General features: G+C 36.6%; 1 pseudogene; it reads right to left on the reverse strand.

The window, feature by feature from the left end:
- Positions 1–506: 506 nt before the first annotated feature.
- On the reverse strand, positions 507–2,790 carry LOC125187876 (subtilisin-like protease pseudogene; annotated as a pseudogene).
- Between the last annotated feature and the right edge of the window lie 3,756 nt (positions 2,791–6,546).

Consider the following 6,546-nt stretch of genomic DNA (forward strand, 5'->3'; position numbering starts at 1 on the left):
CTCTACTATAATTCGTGTTGCTAATTTCAGTAATAATGTTTCATTATAAGTAAGATCAATAAAAGAGGGGACAGTTTTAGATTTGAGAAAAAAAATTCTTAATTTATCTTGTTTGACTTTGCTAATTCGTTTACCTAAGAAAATAGACAAAGTTATGACATTGCTAAATCATATACTTCCCAATCCACAAAAAACATGGATAAAATTTTGAATAACACAAATTTCGTTTACCTAAGAAAGAGAGAGGTAGGGTAAAAGTTTTGAAAGAAGTGTTAGTGGATTGTGGGGTCATATATGGGGTTATTATTTGTTTAAAACTTTTCATATTTAGAATTGGTCTAATTTTGGTGAACGGCTGAAAATTGTAAAATTAGTCTATTTTGTGGACGAAGGTAGTTTTAATTAGGAATCTGAACATGAAAATTAAAAATGGAAGTTTACCCAACAGTGAATGCTCAACTGATATTGCTGGAAACAACATAATTTATAGTAATCAAATAGTACAACTTAGAACTGACTAGAAGATGGCAAGGAGATAGCTATAGGGCTCCGCACAGAGTGCTTTGAAGAAGTCCATTTCAAGAACCCTTGAACAAACGTGACATTTGGAGCAGACGCGAGTAGTTTGAACGTAACCTCGTACTTCATTTTCTGGTTTCGCTTTGTGAACTCGAGTGTGGCCGGCTCAACTTTGACATCAACGCCACGTGGCGCGGATATCACGACGCGGTAAGATGAGTCTGGCTCCCCGACGTTAGTCACAATCCTCGTGTAAACCTGTGAAGTCAATTGGCCATGGAAAATAACGGAGAAGGAAGGATAGTTCAGCTGGCCTTCCGGTATCCTCGATTCCACTGAGCAATTCACCCTCCTCTGTAGAAAAATTCCAACCTGGCGGTTCGTGTAGTTCAAACCGCAAAGGTATGGAATGTAATCTTTGGGCAGGATGTCGTAGACGAGCCCCGGATCATTAGCTCTTGATGGATTCACTTGGCCTGCCCCCGTGGCAAAGATGTCGGCTGGAAGGGACTTCTCGTCCTCAATCGGATTATGAGCGAGGTTCACGACGTCTGCAGTTGTCATGATGGCGGACTTGATCGCAGCAGGGGACCAATCAGGATGCGCGCTTTTCAGCAGAGCCGCCACGCCGCTCAGGTGTGGGGCCGACATTGAGGTGCCTGAAACTATGTTGAAATTGGATTCTGTGTTGTGTTTGTTTTCAACAGAGGTGGGCCATGCTGCAAGGATATTGACTCCAGGGCCTAAAATGTCTGGTTTCAGGATTCCAGGGCTGGGATAGTTAGGTCCCCTGGAGGAAAATGCAGCAACTGCAGGTGCGTGATGATCATCGCCTATTAATGTGCCCTGGAAGGAAATAGTGGCGGTTGGCTTTCTTGTCGAATTAATGTATGCTTTGATCTTCAACCCGTCTGCATAGCTGAGGTGTGTGGTCGGAAGGACGTGGGCTTCCGAGAAGGTGATGTTTGCGTATGCCTCAGAATTTAAGACGATCATGCCGGCACCACCACCGTTCTTTACTGCTTCCCCCATTTCGATTGGTGATATTATCCCATATTCACACTCACACACCAGTATTTTCCCTCGGATGTTGCTATGGCTAAGTGAATCGTTGACGCAGTAAGGCGCGTATTCGTCGGAAGCGTTGAACATCCCTGCATAAACAAGAGGGAAGAGCTTTTTTGGAACATTCTTTGGTTGAAAAGCTGACTGGCCTTCCAATTGTTGGTTATTTCCCAACATTGCTCTTGCTCCCACTTTTCTGTCTATAGTGCTTGCTCCAACTGTGAGGATCCAAGGTGCCCCATTTATTAGATTCCAGTGCCTTGGACCCGCATTTCCAGCCGAGCAGCTAACAAAGATGCCCTTCTCCATCGCGCTAAACGCACCGATTGCAATAGCATTGTCATACAAGTATTCTGAGTCCGCAGATAGAGAAAGTGATAGCACATCCACTCCGTCTTCAACAGCAGCGTCCATCCCGGCAAGGATATCACTATCACTACAGCATACTTTGTAGATGGCTAGATGAGCATGTGGTGCAATTCCTGAAGCTGTGCCGTTGGCGCTGCCAAAAACATTCGCCCCTTCAACGAAATTCCCAGCAGCAGTGCTCGCAGTGTGAGTGCCATGGCCAATATCATCGAGTGGGCTTTGGTCGTTGGCACTGAAGTATCTTGCTCCAATGATTTTGTTGTTGCATGTTGTGTGGTTGAATTGGCACTTCCCCTTCCACCTAGCTGGTGGCGGAGACATCCCCTTGTCACTGAAGGACGGATGTTCAGGAAGTACTCCGGTGTCCAACACTCCAATAATCACACCTTTACCATAATTGGAGTGTTTCCAAAAGCCTGTGTTCTGGTTCAACCCCAAGAAGTTGGGAGAGTGTGTTGTATGCAGAGACAGGGGTTTCTGAGGCCGTGCCGAGATGAAACCTTTCTTCTTCTCCATGTCCTTGATGTGGTTGGGTGAAAGCCTAGCAGCAAATCCCTTAAACACGTGGCGGTATGAGTAGACTAGATGCGCCTTGTCCTCACTCGTGCTAGCTGTGGTAGCCGGGAGAAAAGAGCGGTACCAGCTCTCTAGATCTTCGGACTGAGAATGAGATTGAGACATAAGGTGTGTCTCAGGTGGCTCGACATGAATAATGTAGGTTTGTAAAGTGTTTTTGTTTGGTATCTGTGATGCATATATTGGCAGTGCAGTAATACTGTATATGTAGAGAGTTGTGATGGTAAAAGAAAGGTATGCCATGTTTAACAAATGTGAGGAATTTGGAATAGGAAATTGATTTCGTTGTGTGTGCTTATTTGGTATTCATCATCATCTAATTTATAGACGTTTATTTCTTAACAACGTACGCCATATTTGAACAACCTATCTTTAGGAGTCAACACCTTTCCACGTCTGAGTGATAGTTTAAAAAAAATATGTCTCTAGAACTATGATCAACTTTTGTTTTTGCTATCCCTAAAGCAAATACTCCCTTAGTCATTAATTTCATTTCGATATAATTTAGTCATTATAAATTTTTAGATAAAAATGCCTCTAATAAATATGAGCGGCGAGTTTTCCATTACAGTGCCACAAATTTATAGCCATCTATGTGTATGCAATCAAATTGTCGATCAATCAAACGCTTCTCTTTGTAGGCATCTTTTTATCACTATTTCAGGTAAATACTCACAGAACTTTTTATTCGTTAAGTCAGGGTACTCTAGCATTACAAATATGAGACATTGTTATGTTTTTCAATCAATCAAAAAAATACAAAATCCATTTTACTGTATTATTTATATGTTGTTCTTCTTTCAGCGAGAAACCTCATCGCGTTTATCATTCTCTTCGACGGACCCAACGTCTGCGATAGAAAATCTTTCTTTCGATTGCTGATCCTCGGAAGCTTATCATTCGATAAGAGTACCTTTGTCAAGAAACTTGTATTCGAAAAGTAATACTAGTCCCTCCGTCTCGTAGAAATAGACTATATTTCTTTTTTCATATTTCTATTTTTTAGCAACATTTTTCTCCTTTTTTTACTTTATCATTTTTGAACCCCACCATCCACCACACAATTATTTTACCAATTATACAAAAAACCCGTGTCAATTCCAAATGGTCTATTTGAACTATTTCTACGGGACAAAGGGAGTATTGAACTATCAATTAACCCATTATTATAATTCTTTCATGCCACAGACGCCATCGAGAGAGAGTTTGTGTTTGGAAAAGACAATTGAAGAGGGGAGAAAACCAGGTATAGAACGAGATTATCAACGATAGAGAGAGACACATAGAGAGACAGAGTATCGAAGAGTGGGAGTAACCTTTTTCGCTACACATCACACAGACAACAACAAAGTTTATCATAACTGTTGCATAATTATTTTGCATGCTTTAATGGAATGAGACAATAATTAATTAAAAATTATAAAGTTTTAAATTCGGTGGGAATCTTCATCGTGTGGGACCATTGTCAGGGTGCTTAACATTTAAAAATTTATCATGCACTACTCGTTTCCACTTTTGATTATTTAAACATAGTTCTTAAATATTTTTTGCTAAGGTTTTTTATTCTTAGAATTTATAATTTCTTTTATTAGTTATTAGTTTCCATTTTTTAATTATTACAGATTTCCTAGGATTTAGTATTCAGATGGAAGAAGAATCAGGTGGCATGAGAAAATATTTGTATTCCTTCCTCATTGTTCCATTTCAATCTATTTACTACTACTAGATTTTAGAAAAGGGATATTGATCAGGTGGCATGAGAAAATATTTGTATTCCTTCCTCATTGTTCCATTTCAATCTATTTACTACTACTAGATTTTAGAAAAGGGATATTGACTCTTTTAAGAAAATGGATTTTTCCTATGAAGTTTGAAATTGGCAAAGAATTTTACCCTGAATTTGTTATTTCAATGAAAAAATTTCGACAAATAATATCATGATAAGGATTTTTTTTTTTTTTTTGTAATTTCTCGACAACAACTTCGAGAGCTTCAAGCTTTTCAATCTTTAAGGATAGTTTTTCTTGAAGCACACCTTTCAAAATTGTTATTTAATCTATTAATATAGTTGGAATTTTTTATTGGTAAAAAAATAAAAAACTCGATATAATTCGTGATATTATTTATCAATTTCAAAATTAATGGGAAAAGATTAAACTTTTTGAAAGTTTCTAAAAGGTTTATAATATTAGATTCTAATATCGCCTTAAAAAAAGAAGAGAGCTTGTGCGTATGATTTTCGTTCCAAATATATGAACCCAGAGGTTGAAAAGTTGTCAAAAGAAAACGTGGAATTAATTAATTTTACTACTCCCTCCGTCCCGCTTAAGATGACACGTTTTCCTTTTTAGTTTGTCCCAACTAAGATGACACATTTCCTTTTTTGGTAACCTTCTCTCTCCAATTAATACACTCAACCACTTTTTCTCACTCCTATTAAAATATTCATCTATCTCCATCTCTCTACTTTAATACCTACACCCACCTTCTCTCTCTCCAATTAAACACTTTAACCAATAACTCCTAAAATTCTGTGCCGGCTAAGCAATGTGTCATCTTAGCCGGGACGGAGGGAGTACTACTTAGTGGAGTATTTAATATTAACTCTGATTTGATACTCCCAGAGGTCAAAAAGTCGTCCAAAGAGAAAAACGTGGAATTAAGTATATCCATCTTTTCTTTTATAGGATAATGCTAAAATATTCACTAATTAAATTTAGTCTTATTTTGATTATTGAATCTTTTTATAATTTGTAGTAATTATATGACAATTATAATTTGTTGCGACATAAACACATTTTATAGTTAGATTAGAAACTGTTAGTGTACAAAAATCAAATTCTCTCTTTGTTCACATTAATTATCTCATTTTGTCATGTTTGTCCAACTATTATTTGTCCCATTACCTTATGGAATAGTACTATTTGGTAAAAGCAACTTCAAGGGGAGAGATAAATGGAGAGTTAAGTCATATAATTATCATATTTGTCTTATTTTCATGATAAAATATTTTACAATGAAAAATGTAATTGAAAAGATATTATACATTTTTTTCTTTTAAAGATGTATCCTTACATCTCCATTAATGGAAAGGTAAAATCTTATAACTACAATATTTACTTTCTTTTCATAAAATATCATTCTTCAGGGGTAATGTGTTTGAGAATGTATTATATCTTTATATTATGGAATACATCTTGTATTATTTTTTTATTTTAGAAAATAATTACTCCCTCCGTCCCGGAGTATTAGACTCACTTCTTTTGGGCACATGATTTAAGGAATTGATATTTAAATAGTTAAAGTGGAGAGAGTAAAGTATGAGAGAGGGAAAAAATAGAGGAGAGAAGAGAGAAAAAAGTAGGTGGAGAATAAAATAAGATAGATGTTTTTTGCTAAAAAAGGAAATGAGTCTAATATGTTGGGACATCCCAAAAGGGAAAGTTGGTCTAATACCTTGGGACGGAGGGAGTACCTTTTTGTATACCTTTTTCCTTTGAAACGTCTTACTTTTAAGAGGGGTATATTTCTCTTTTTGAGAAGGTAAATAGAAGATATACATTTTCAACATACCTTACTTCCTTGGAGATGCTATAAGTGGACCATATATTTCACTAACTCGTTCTACTCATGATTATTATAATATGAATACTATATAAAAGTATGAGTCACATACATTTTTTAAAACCTACACTGTTAAAAAATAGGAAACTTAATGGGACCGGAGAGAGCATTATCGTTTTTGATAAAAATAAATAAATATTTCTATTTCACTGCAAATGGAAAAATATTTATACTTATTTCAATAATTTATCGGTCATATTTAATAAAAACCCTAATTGATCAGCAATTAACCGTGTTCTATTATTTTATTCCCACTAAACCAATCCACGTCCGTGCATGTGCACGAGAAATGCGTGAACTGACCATGCAAACTCCCTAGACCTAACTACATGTCGTTGGACTTGCAATACGAGGCTGCTTTCAAAATCTTAATCCACAAATAATGTTAATTAG

Source organism: Salvia hispanica, chromosome 5 (genome assembly GCF_029641045.1).
Source record: "Salvia hispanica isolate PSC_SH4W2 chromosome 5, Shi_PSC_v1, whole genome shotgun sequence".
Lineage (NCBI taxonomy): Eukaryota > Viridiplantae > Streptophyta > Magnoliopsida > Lamiales > Lamiaceae > Salvia > Salvia hispanica.